This window comes from Patagioenas fasciata, chromosome 3 (genome assembly GCF_037038585.1).
Source record: "Patagioenas fasciata isolate bPatFas1 chromosome 3, bPatFas1.hap1, whole genome shotgun sequence".
Taxonomy (NCBI): Eukaryota; Metazoa; Chordata; class Aves; order Columbiformes; family Columbidae; genus Patagioenas; species Patagioenas fasciata.
This window is the reverse complement of record NC_092522.1, coordinates 75871320-75883616: the sequence shown is the minus strand read 5'-3', so window position 1 is coordinate 75883616 and position 12297 is coordinate 75871320. Positions and strand designations below refer to the sequence as shown.

The following is a 12297-nucleotide window of genomic DNA, read 5'->3' as shown; positions in this document are numbered from 1 at the left end:
ATATACTTCTATCTTTGTTTTCACTACAGGATTGGAACAATAAGCAAGTTCCTTAAGCATTAGATTAGGAGGGCTGGATTAAAGAAAATAGGTGGCAACAATGCACTCCTTGAATGTAATTTAAAGTTGTAAATTATTTAATTTGGTCTATATTCAAAGTTAAAGTAAAATTGCTCTGAATTTCAAATGTCAGATCCAGAATAAGATTTGAATTCTTAAAAAGATGAGAAAGTTAGATCAAAGCTCTTAAAGTAGGTTATTATTTCAGTGAGGAGGTTAAAATATGAACTGGATATCAGATCCATGCATTTGTAGTGTGTTACAAATAGCAGTTTTCATATCTCCAAAATGAATTTTTCTTATCTGATCATGTCCCTGATGCAGTTCCAGGGATGAACTGAAATTTTATCATGGTAACATTACAGAAAGATATTATGCTGCATTCTGAACTTGGTTTTGTATATGGATTTTTATGGTTACAATTACTATGAATTTCTGATCTACATTTTTTGAGATACTCTAATTTCCACATATCTGAGAAATTATTCAGAAAGTTTTACAACAATTCTCGTTATTTATCAGTGAGAATAATTCACTCAGTAAAATTCCTTCACAGTTCAAAATTTTCTTCCAATGAGAATAGTGATAAGAAATGTGTGCACCTCATGACCTTAGATTTCAAAATATTTCATAGCAGATGCATTTTTACAATGGAGAAACAGTCACATAAGGTGACATAATGTAATAAATATGTAATAATGTAATAAAGTAAGTAATGTAATAAAGTAAGTAATGTAATAAAGATCACTATGCAAGTCCAAGACAGACTTTGAAACTGCGAAATAAAATTCTTCATTTCTAAGACAGTTTATGCATGGATAATGCTGATTACCTATTGTAATATTGCTATTACTTATAAGAGTATTTCCTCTGTTCAGTAGGAAGAGGCTATATTATTTTTACTTCTGTGGATTACAATGAAATAAAGAGCACTAATGTTCTAAGATATAGCTTGGATTTGAAGCAAGAAGAATCAAAGCAGTACAATTCACTTACATGTTTTAAAGACTTCTTCAATTACTTTGATGTTACAGGAGGAAAATTTCAATTATGACTTATTTTTTTCTAAAAAGAGCTTGACTGACAGCTCATGGAAACTATGTCCTCCATTAGTAAACAGAAGAAACATAACAAGGATCTTGTAGTTTCTGTTGATACAGTTAAGAGCAGTAATTGATAACAGCTTAATTGGTGGCTTTAATTATTTAGATATTTGTCCACTATAAATACAATTGGAGCTTAAATTTTATTATAGAAAAAAAGTGCATTAACAAGATCTTGCTCAGTGATTAGTAATCTGGGGCAGCTTCAAAACATGATTTTACAACAGCAATCTTCCTGTCTCATTGGCAGATACAAGGGTCATTCTGAAGAAGTTTTAAGTTACACAAAGATGAAAATGGATGACCACCCAAAACAGTATCTCATAATTTTGTCTGTAAAATGAAATAAGAAAAATATGTTAGCAAACATTTTTATGGCACTAAAACATCAAAGACAGTAGATCTAAATATAGCCCAAGATGCCTGATACTTAGGAACTGTAATCTAGTAACATAAAATGCAACTGTTTGAATTAAAATTTTTTGTTGAACCCTAAAACCAAGACAATGTGTTCGGTCACTCATCTTGTCTAGTCCCCTTCTGGGAAAATTCAACTCAAGAAGTAGTAGACTGGATTAAAGTAGAAAGCAATAAGGTCCTGTATCAAAGAGTGGGCTGGGTGGAACACATTGGAGTCAATAGGACAGCTGAGTAAGAATAGTGATGTGCTCTCTTACTTTTAGCATTGCCAGGAATATTTGAATTTAGGCTTGGTCCCTGAAAGAGTCTTTTCATTGAAAGAGGTCTTGAAAAACCACAAAGTCAATTTATTCCCATTGCAAGGCCTTTTTCACTGGGAGTCTCTCATTGTTGTTGAGATAAGGAGAACAAAAGAAATATTTTACAGGGACCTCCAAACTAATTGTGAGTGGAATAGGAATTAGATTAGAGAACTCTACAATTAGAGATGATTACTGCTCCAGAGAAGCAGTATTTTCTCCTATTTCCCTTCTGAAAATATTCTCATTTCCTTGTCCCTTCTGTCTTAAGTCTCACAGTTGCCCACCTCCACAGACACTGCCCCAGAATCACCCTTTGCATAGTCTTCATATCCCATATCCCATGGTCTTCATATCTCATATCCCTTCATTTTCCCAACCTCATTTCTGCTTAATCCTCCCCTCTCACCTCAATAACTCCCTGCCGTCCTCCCTCTCTTTCACCCCAGAACTGGACTTATACATGGAAACTAACTTAATTTAAAAGGGATCACAATCTCTTTGTATTAAAGGAAAGACCTAATGTCCTCAAAAGCACACTGCTATGAGTAACATGTTCTCACTTTACTGTCCCAGTTTAAATACCTGTTTACTGCAGATCCTCCCAGTTCATCCAGTCCTCCCTCTTACTACTGCCCCACAGCCAAAAACTCCCCAGCAAAGACTCCTCTTGCAGGTCCCCTCTACCCTCCAAACAGCACCTGCTATTGAGCTTGGAGTTGTCTGAATTACCTGTGCAAGCTGACAGCCCCTCAGGCCCAGTGACCACCAGCACCCCCTGCCCTTCTTCCAGGCTTTGGTGTTGCTGTCAGCCTGCCCACCTGCCTGCCGCCTCCTGCAGAAACCAAACTTCATCTCCTGCATCTGGCTGGGTCTCTGCCACCCGAGGCACATTCAGTAACAATCCATCCAAACAGGGCTCTGACAGCTGAAACAAGAGACCATGTTAGGAAAAAAAAAAAAAAAAAAAAAGTAAAAAAGTATTGTAATCCTATATCCTCAGCTTGCCACTCTTTATTCAATACCAAATAAGCTTATTACAACAGGAGTATGCATCTTGTGCTTTCCTGGCAATACTGAATTAAATCCAGTCAACTCAAGGAGACCATTCAGGAGGGAATTTAAAAGAAGGGATTGCATTAGCTGAATGGAGAACTTAGAAAGGCATAAACAAGTATTTCGTCAAAGACAGGGTCAGGGTGAGGGCAAACTCTGGCAAGGATCCAACCGTAGTGATAAACCAGAGGGAGAAGCTGGTGGAAGAAAAAGTTCAGGGTCAGCTATGACAATGAGATTTCTCTCTTGGGGAGAAAATAAAGTTCCAGAGACATGAAAAAACTTTAGCCTAATTAAAGACGCTCCTTGTGGAAAAACTGGTATCAAAATATCAAAATAACATAGTTTAATTATTATCACCATCATGACAGGAACCCATATATCTTTAACTTCCTATAGAATTAGTAACACAGTCCAGCCCTGTGTGTTTCCACAGGACTGCCTCCCTTCATCCAGGAGCAAAGCACTTCACCATGGAGATGGTGCACAGCCCATGCAGTGGCTCCCCTCTTCTCTGGAAAAGGCAGTGGTTGAAGGAGGACCTGGTCCTTTGCCTTGGAGATGCCATCTGGACATCACTGAACCAAGCTGTGAAATGCTGAGATGAACAAGTGGAGCAGGTTTGTTTGTTTAAGGCCATGCCTGAAATGCTGTAAAGCAATGCATTTTCAGCTTGTTTTGAGCTCCCTACATGCTTTGTGGCAGAGATTCATAGCGTCCCTGTACTTCACAGATCCTTTTAGAGGGGGAAGAGCAGTGAATAACAAAATGCCTCAAGCTGAAAAAGGACCTCATTTCACTGTCTTTACCTAAGTTGTTAAATGAGCATTTGCAACTCGAAAGATAAACTTGACACAATTGCTGGATTCCAATTAGCTTACCCAAGGAGTAGGTACCATTCACATTAAGTAAAAATATGGAAATCTGACCCAAAGACTTATTTATTAGAAACTGGGTTACAGAAGAGTGCAGCTCGAAAAGTACAGTAGTGCAGGCATAAAGTGCAAACTAGTTTATGGAAAATGTGCGCCCTCCCCTCCTTTTTCTCAAGATGTTTTAATCTTTCACCATTTTGTTGGTATTGATAAGGACTACCACTGTAACTTTAATTCCCATGTTCTGGAGAACAAAGAGAAAGAAAACCAGAAAACTCTGGGGAATAGTTCTTCTGGTAGAACTGAGACTTGAATACTAGCCACATATAGCAGCCTGGTGATGTCTGATACAACCCATTAAAAATGCCCTGTGTAGTCTATAAATTACAGCTGTGAAAATGGAACCAAATCCTTTTAATATGCTTTCCTCAAGAACATATTTTTATGTACATCAGGGTGTTTGCCTTAGCCCGTATGTTATTACTTAAATTCTGAATCTATCAGGTAAATTAACAATAAAATCTACAAATGTTAAAGCCTAATTTAGCAAAAATTGGTCTGGTTTCCCTGAATTTCCTGTACTTTTTAAAGCAAGCATTAGCTTTATTACCTGGAGTGCCTGCGATTGGGAGTGTTCCTGAGCAGCTTACAGCATAGGAAATAAAAGATGTTACAGAGTCTGAGTATAAAAATTAATTTCACATTAAGATCTATTTTTCATTATTTATCTATGTTATTTGTGAAACAACAAAGTATACAGACCAGTGGCAATCAGTATTGCCTGATGTTTTAAACAGATGACATAATGAGAGAAATATCCTATGGTATAATTGCTTTCATTGTGCATATTCAAGTTGGGCATTTAGCTGCCAATTTTAACAAGTAAAAAAATTGATATCCCTACCAAAGCCATTTCTCCTCATTCAGGAAGCTTCTTTGGGGGTTGGAATTTTTAGAGGTGAAAAGAAGAAAATAGGACTTCCTCCTTATTTTTGTTTTGTTTTCAATCTTTTTACTGCATCATAGGTTTCAGTATTGCTGAGAAATTGCATGAAGTCAAATTCAGAAATGAAGCAAAATTTTATATAAGGTGCCTGACACCAAAACTTCATCTAGTTGTCATAGAAGTCATTAGGAACTATATAAGCTTCTTAACCACCCAGAAAGGACTGAAATTTTCATACACATGCATAGGACCAATCTGCTACTGGCGCATAGCCAGTATATTTAAAGATGATTTAAAGATTTACTCTCTGAGAAGCCAAAGAGGAGATGTAAAAGTCTGAGTTCTTGTCACTTCTCATATGCAGACCTACCTATGACTTACATAACTGTTAGGCAACATTAGGGAACATTTTTGCGCCTAAGAAAAAAATCAGTTTACAGAATGCCACCTTACATAGTACTGAAGTAAAACATTGCTCTCACAATCATTTCCCTAAATTTTGACTCACTAGTGCCTATCTCAAAACGTAATTTCTTGTTAATCTTTATGAAATAGACATGTAAAAACAGCTTAGAACTTACCTGCTCAGGTGTGTAATGAATGGCAGATGCTACCACCATCATGGACCCAAGGAGGGTTTTATTTCAGTCTTGTAAATTGAGTTAATCTGGAGAAGAAAGTTCAAGGACACCCTAAAAACCAGCACAGGCTCTAATAACTGCTTGTTTTTCAAGTTTTATTACTTTCACCCACCATAACACTCAGTTCCATCACTGTCTGTTGTTCCAACACAGTTATTCTTTAGTAGATTACTTTAGAATTTTTTATTAGATTCCAACTTTTTCAGAAACATTTTTCTCTCCTTTCTCTCCCATTGCTAATGTAAAAGAAGAGCGGAAGAACCTCCTTCATATCAGTAATTTGAAATTACACCGTAAGAAGCATATGGGAGAGTAATCTGTGAAAACCATTCCTTGGAGGTGGACTAAAAAACAGTTGTGCAGGTAAATGGGGAAATGGTGGAGTATAGATTCCATGCATTTTGTTCTGATGTAAATAAGGGTGAAATCTTCTTACTATAAATTGAGAAAGTGCAGTCATTATAAACAAGATCAAGTTGTTTCTTAAAGAGTGACCAATGTTTGAACTACACAGTGAAATATGTAGCATATTAGCTTGGGTGTTTAGGATTTAAAATTGTATAAAATTTCCTGGAAAAAGTTGACCTTTTATTAAAGTACCCAGCATCAATTTTTGCCATCTGAGAGCCAGAATTTTTCAGATTCTGGACATTCCTGTACTAGAAAAGGGATCCAAACAGGTCAAGGTTTGGGTTTTGCAGAATCTTTTCTACAATTTTAACCTGAATAAAAGACAGGTTATAGTTTTGGCCAGGTCTGAATATATTTTAAGGTTATTAAAAATGTATATACTCACCAAGGGCAAGATCCCAATTTAGCCATTAGCCTGAGGGCCAAGTTACTCCAGTCTTCAAAAAAGGGCGAGAAGGAGGCTCTGCATAACTATAAACTGGTCAGCCTCAACTCTATCCCTGGGAAGGTTATTGAACAACCTATCCTTTGCGCCATCTCAAGGCATATCAAGGATAAGAGGGTCATTAGGGACAGTCAACATGGCTGCACCAAGGGGAAGTCGTGCTTGACCAACGTCATAGACTTTTTTGAGGACATAACCAGGTGGCTAGATGATGGCAAAGCAGTGGACGTGGTCTATCTTGATTTCAAGTAAAGCATTTGACACAGTCTCCCACAGCATCCTCGCTGCTAAATTGAGAAAGTGTGGACTGGATGATCAGGTAGTGAGGTGGACTGGGAAACGGCTGAAGGAGAGAAACAAGAGAGTTGTGGTCAATGGGGCAGAGTCTAGATGGAGGCTTGTATGTAGTGGAGTGCCTCAAGGGTCAGTACTGGGACTAGTATTATTCAGACTTGAATGAGGGAATAGAGTGCACTGTCAGCAGGTTTGCCGATGACACCAAACTGGGAGAAGTGGCTGACATGCCAGAAGACTGTGCTGCCATCCAGCGAGACCTGGACAGGCTGGAGAGTTGGGCAGGGAAAAATTTAATGAAATCTAACAAGAGCAAGTGTAGAGTCTTACATCTGGGCAGGAACAACCCCAGGTTCCAGTATAAGTTGGGGAACAACCTGTTAGAGAGCAGTGTAGAGGAAAGAGACCTGGGGGTCCTGGTGGACAGCAGGTTGACCGTGAGGCAGCGCTGTGCCCTTGTGGCCAGGAGGACCAATGGCATCCTGGGCTGTATTAAAAGGGGTGTGATTAGTAGGTTGGGAGAGGTTCTCCTCCCCCTCTACTCTGCCCTGGTGAGACCACACCTGGAATATTGTGTCCAGTTCTGGGCCCCTCAGTTCAAGAAGGACAGGGAACTGCTGGAGAGGGTGCAGCACAGGGCAACAAAGATGATTAAGGGAGTAGAGCATTCTCCCTTATGAGGTAAGCCTGAGGGAGCTGGATCTCTCTAGCTTGGAGGAGACTGAGGGGCGACATCATTAATGTTTACAAATATATAAAGGGTGAGTGTCATGAGGCTGGAGCCAGGCTCTTCTCGTTGACAACCAATGGTAAGACAAGGGGCAATGGATACAAACTGGAACACAGGAGGTTCCATTTAAATTTTAGAAGAAACTTCTTCACGGTGAGGGTCACGGAGCACTGGAACAGGCTGCCCAGGGGGATTGTGGAGTCTCCTTCTCCAGAGACATTCAAAACCCGCCTGTACGCCTTCCTGTGTAACCTCATCTAGGTGTTCCTGCTCTGGTGGGGGGATTGGACTAGATGATTTTTCAAGGTCCCTTCCAATCCCTAACATTCTGTGATGCTGTGATTCTGTGTAAATGCCAAAACACAGCACTATTTTGATTGCTTAGAGTACCAGTACTATGCTTTTAAGCTCAATATACACAAAATGACATGAAATATACGAAATATACCTCTGAAAGAAAATTCATTTATTCTAACATTTTTAGTTGCAATCTCTATGTGGAAAAACAGGGCAGGGTTTCTGATGCCAAAGTACACTGTAATGACCCTACAACTACTACTTAAGGGAAACATTAAGTGGAGGGTTCCTGAGCTGGCTGTGAGTGTATGTACTTGGGATCCTGAATGTCAAGCTCTGTCAGTTAGTCCCCATCTCAGGAGAACTCTCCCTTTCTGATATATCTGTTTTCAACTCTGAAAAACAAGGAATCAGATAAAAATCTAGAATGTTGCATAGTATGGACAGAATCAGTAAGGTATGGGAAATAACTCTTTACTTGGTATTGCCAGAATTGCATATATTTTTTAAATTATAACCAAAAGTGTTTTAGATGGATAATACAGTAAACAAAGCTGCGTTGGCAATAGGATACATGATATGACCTAAAAAGTTTCCTTTTTCTAAATCCAGAGATACATATATGCAATCTGCAATTTACACTTTAATTAGCATCTAGAGAACCTATTTATTCCAAATTGACTCCCATGACTTGAATCAGACTGAATAGAGTGTATATTGTTTAAATTCTCAATGAGTTTATGAGATCATGTTCATCCTCATTTTAAGCAGTCATTAGCCCTCAACCCTTAATTAAAGCATTCATGTTGATCAATGTTGCTGCACTATGTGAAGTATTTAGAATCGACCAGCCACAAACTCTAGAACCATTATAAAATCCTCTAAAAATTGCATACATTTTTCCTCCTACTGCAAGCCCATGCCAGGAAGGGGGACCAGAATTATTCCACTCAGTATTAGTCCTGCACCATCAAGCGGTATGCCCTTTTGTGCATAATAACTGTGTGAGAAAAATAGTGTACATCAAAAATCATTTTGCCAAAGGATAATAGGAAACAATCAGTGTATTATAAACTTGTGTCTTAATATTTCCATGTTATGTCAATATATAAAAATAGATCCTTAAAATACTAGTCTAAAATAGTTTAAAAGTATCTCGTAAAATTAACAGTCCTACCAAGAGTTTATGACAGCAAACCCCAGATTTAATAATACTCTGGTTAAAGGGAGCTGTATTCTTAGGATATTACTTACAGAAAGAAAAGACCAGTTCCATTTTTATGAGAAAAGTTTTTTTCAGGACAGTAGCTTCTTATCTTCCCACAACTTTTCGGTTGTGTCAGACAATGAAAGAGGCCTGATGCTAGACCTTGTACAGCCCTGAAATCATTTGCATTTGTTTTGTAACTACATTTCTATGCAAATGTACAGCATTCAGCTTAACATCAGCAGTTTTAAATCCACTAAGTAGAGACTCTTTCTGAGACTTTGTCAGAGCAAAAGGATTAGAAGATTTAAACTTGACTGAAATGCTGGAATATAACTCATCTGAAGAAGTTTCAGGAGCTTAAAAAGTCACTTTTTTTTTTTAATTTTTCTGAACCTTTCCCTCTACTAAAAATAAAAAAGTGCTTTTTGTACTTTGTGAGCTGTATAAATGTTTTCCTTTTTTTTTTTTTTCTTTTCTTTAGTTCTTTCCAGGCAATTACTTCTTTTTACATTAAACCAGCTTATCATTAGTCTGTGCACACCCATAGTCCAGCCATCTAGTTTCTCTTTCCAAACTTGTTTGTTCCATAATGCTGCTCAAATTAATTTTTCATCTGTCACCTTTTTATAAGACACATTTGTGCTTTCAGGAAAGCTTTAGCCATTGATGGCTTGCTTAACCCAGGGCAGGGTGAGAAAACACACAGATACAATCCAACACAATTTTCTGCTAGCCAAAAGCAGAATAAGAGCTTCCTATTATCCCTGGCCACCAGCCACCAATTCCCATCTTTATCCATTTTATGAGGATCTTTAATCCACATCATTTTACACAAACAAAATAAGCACAACTAAACAGACAGTAAACTGAAGCATGGATTTGGGGACGTGTGACTACAGGAGAGGAGTCCAGGAAAGCCACCTTGGCTGTAGGAGGAGGAACATACAAACACCTACACATACACACTGAATGCTCTCTGTCTTTAAGTACAGGGAGTGGACATGATTTCTTGCTCTATGCTTCTTACTAGAAAATTTTTAACTCAGTCCTGATAACCCCAAAAATTATAGCAGGTGTAGATCTTCCTTAGACTCAGACAGCACTAACTCATAGTTAGGAAGACCATAAAGGACAGGAGTCATCACAGTCCTAGGTGACACAGGTCACAAATTGTCATCTTGCAATTCTTGCATTAAGTATTTATTTGAGCTGTAATTTTTGAAACCTAAGTGACAAAGAATCCATAGCATTACTGGAAAATCTCTACAAGTGTTTAATAGCTTTTGCTATTAAAATGTGAGCTTTATTTTCATATTGAATTAATCTAATTTTGTCCTGTTGCTTTAAATGATTTCACCAGAGAATGGCAACATCATCTTCACAGCTGCACAGATACCAATGTCAAATCCACTGTGACTTCTTCCATGGCAGTGAAGAATTAATCCAGTGATGTGGAATGGAGGGGTTCACACCCAGGCAGATAGTACAAAGTATTACTAGCAACACCACTGTGCTTCCATCTCTCTTGTCCCCATTTCCTGCATGTGTGCATGTCCTTTCCTTTTGTCTTTTTCTCACTCTGTGTTCTCTATGCCACCTGGTATTCATACAGCTCCAGGAAGAACTTCATTGACTTCTTGGCTTGTATCTGTCTGCTGTCATGCCTTGAAATCTGTGATTCATCTATGCAAGTGACTGGACAAGGACAAGCCTCTGCCAAAGCTGAGAGCTTACTTCTCTCCATAGCCCACATATGAAACAAATGCCCAGTGCAGCTCCCCTTTCCTTGTGTCATATCTCAATCCAGATCAGCAATCAACAGGGAAACCAAAGTACCACTTCATTAGCCCTATAACAGACGAATAGAATAGAATAGAATAGAATAGAATAGAATAGAATAGAATAGAATAGAATAGAATAGAATAGAATAGAATAGAATAGAATAGAATAGAATAGAAACATGAAATGCTAGAAAGTCCAGTTTATCCTAAAAGGAAAGCCAAATTTGAGAATCTAGGATAACAGAAATCATTCTTCTGCATCCTAGCCATTTTCATATGTTGTAGCTAAAAACTCTTGTAAGCAGTGTGGATTGCCAACAAAGATAGAGTTGGAGTTTAAATTTTCTCTCAGAATCATTAGCTTTGTAGGTTTCATGAGAGCTATAGAGTCACAGTACAGGTTTTACCAGTGCAGTGATATGCCTACAGAGTTATGATCAGATAGAGCTCAGTAAATGAGGACGGGTTTATCAAATGTTTTTGGCAGTGTCATAAAGAACTAGACTGTGCACCTTAAGCATTGCAGGACTGTACTTCATTTTGCCCTCAGTGGGAAGACTCATTGTGCTTGTAGTCTTTCGATTAAGACACACCTATGAGCTGCAGAAGTGACATCATCCCAGGATTTACTTTTCCAAGAAGACAGGATGTGAGGCTGGGTTTTCTTCTTCAGAACTGATGCCACAGCTCAAGAGACCAGAATGTTAGCGCAAGACATTAGATCTTCTTTTCAGCACTTGCACTGCCCTTTTATTTGGCCATTCTGGGCATTTAGCTTGGGCACTGTTGAAGGTGAATCAAGACGTTGCTTTGCCATAGTGAATATTGCAGCACTGCATTGTAGTTAGAAACCAGGGCATGCAGTCAGAAAAGGAAAAACATTCCAGATGGATTTTACTTTTAAAGTTGGAACATAGATCTATTTCTCTCTCATTTGACAACTGAAAGTGTTTTTTGATCTCTCAGGACAAGAAGAAAAACCTACTTGTCTGCAAGACAAACAGAACCACAGGTAATGTGATAGAACTGGATGCAGTAGCTTCACCTCATCCACGAGAGCATTTGCCACTCTGGTAAATGTCCTTTTGGAAAAGTGCTTGTGTGAACTTGATTGTGTGTATCCCTAAGAGTGAAACAGTTTCACATCTGTTTTAAGCAAGGTCAAGAGCAAATAGCAGACACAGGCCCTCATTTCAGCCCTTCTGGGTTTTCATTATATGGATATAGAATAATTTCACAAAAGACCTAAAAGCTAAGGTATCAAAAAGAAGGTTTGGATTTCTGTTTTTTGTTGTTGTTGTTCAGTTGGGGTTTTTTTGTTTGTTTCATCAGATGAATTCCTTTCCTCACATCCAGCCCTCTGGATATCCTCACAAGTAGTAGGTACAGCACAAAGGATATGGCACGAATATAAGTACAGGGCCTTGGGAAAACAAGGAGTAAAAAAGGGCAAGAGAAAGGCCACTCCTTTTAACTACAGTCTGTACTTGTGCCTGCTTAAAACCACAATCTCATACACACAGGTTCTTCTCCCTTCTTGAAGTGTAATTCTCCTGGGTCCCATATGCTTGTTCTGCACATTCTCTTCTTGTCTTCAGGAATTTTTGGCAACTATGAGCTGTGGTTTATATTGGGTAATTACTGGAGTAGAATTATCTAAACGTCCACAAGGAGATGAAAGCGAAGGCGGGGATTTACTCACTTAATACAGGTCTTCTTTCTGAAAGGG

At 38.4% G+C, this 12297-nt stretch overlaps 1 long non-coding RNA gene across 1 annotated transcript; it reads right to left on the bottom strand.

The window, feature by feature from the left end:
- Window positions 1-868: 868 nt before the first annotated feature.
- LOC139827740 (uncharacterized) lies at window positions 869-5426 on the bottom strand. Its single transcript, XR_011738660.1, has 3 exons — window positions 5341-5426; window positions 2615-2810; window positions 869-1496 (listed from the first exon to the last, which is right to left on the bottom strand). It is a non-coding gene; the product is annotated as an uncharacterized lncRNA (long non-coding RNA).
- Between the last annotated feature and the right edge of the window lie 6871 nt (window positions 5427-12297).